The following is a 618-nucleotide window of genomic DNA, read 5'->3' as shown; positions in this document are numbered from 1 at the left end:
CGAGCAGCAGAAGATCCGTCTCCTCCTCAGCCTGAGTCTGTGTCTGGAGCTGAAGACACGTCCGACCCTCCTAAAGACACTCCAGAACCAGACGAAACCAAACAAACCAGCGCCCTGAAGATCAGTTTCAGGGTGAGACGCTGTCGAGCACATTCACACTCTCTGTATGACATAAACACTCGCTGTACAACATCATAAACACACAGAACGACACGTCCGTGTGTTTGATCTCCACACAGAAGAGAAAAGAAGAGCCGCTCCAAACATCAGCGGACGACGGAGGAGAGAGAAGCTCAGATGATGGAGGAAACGGTGAGGAGAAACGGGAAGATTCGGCCGTGACTGATGCAGTGAAGGAGGTCGAGACGCCTGTGAAGAGACCCAGAAAGACCAATCCGTACGGAGCCTGGGAACGAATCCAGCCACAGGAGGATCCATAGTAAGACACACACGTGATCTTATGATTTATGCATAAACTCCTCTGACGCTGCTCAGGTCACCGCAGTGTGTTTGTGACATCAAATACGGAAGAGAAACCAGATTATTGACAACAAACCTGTTGAGTTTTTCTAAAGGTATTCATGGTAATATTCAGTGTTGGGGGAAACACATTACAAG

General features: G+C 48.9%; 2 long non-coding RNA genes across 2 annotated transcripts in view; both read left to right on the top strand.

Moving 5' to 3' along the window:
* The window catches only part of LOC107577161 (uncharacterized), a 23,916-nt gene that overhangs the window by 2,029 nt on the left and 21,269 nt on the right, over positions 1 to 618 (top strand). The window lies entirely within an intron of this gene.
* Positions 7 to 618, top strand: part of LOC107577160 (uncharacterized) — a 3,093-nt gene continuing 2,481 nt past the window's right edge. Inside the window, exons 1-2 of the long non-coding RNA XR_001608168.1 lie at positions 7 to 132; positions 240 to 439. This is a non-coding gene — a long non-coding RNA (uncharacterized lncRNA). The remainder of the gene's footprint in view (positions 133 to 239; positions 440 to 618) is intronic.

This window comes from Sinocyclocheilus grahami, unplaced genomic scaffold, assembly GCF_001515645.1.
Source record: "Sinocyclocheilus grahami isolate Dianchi unplaced genomic scaffold, SAMN03320097.WGS_v1.1 scaffold5286.1, whole genome shotgun sequence".
In the NCBI taxonomy this organism is placed as follows: Eukaryota; Metazoa; Chordata; class Actinopteri; order Cypriniformes; family Cyprinidae; genus Sinocyclocheilus; species Sinocyclocheilus grahami.
The sequence above is the reverse complement of the archived record's forward strand: the minus strand, read 5'-3'. Positions and strand labels throughout refer to the sequence as shown.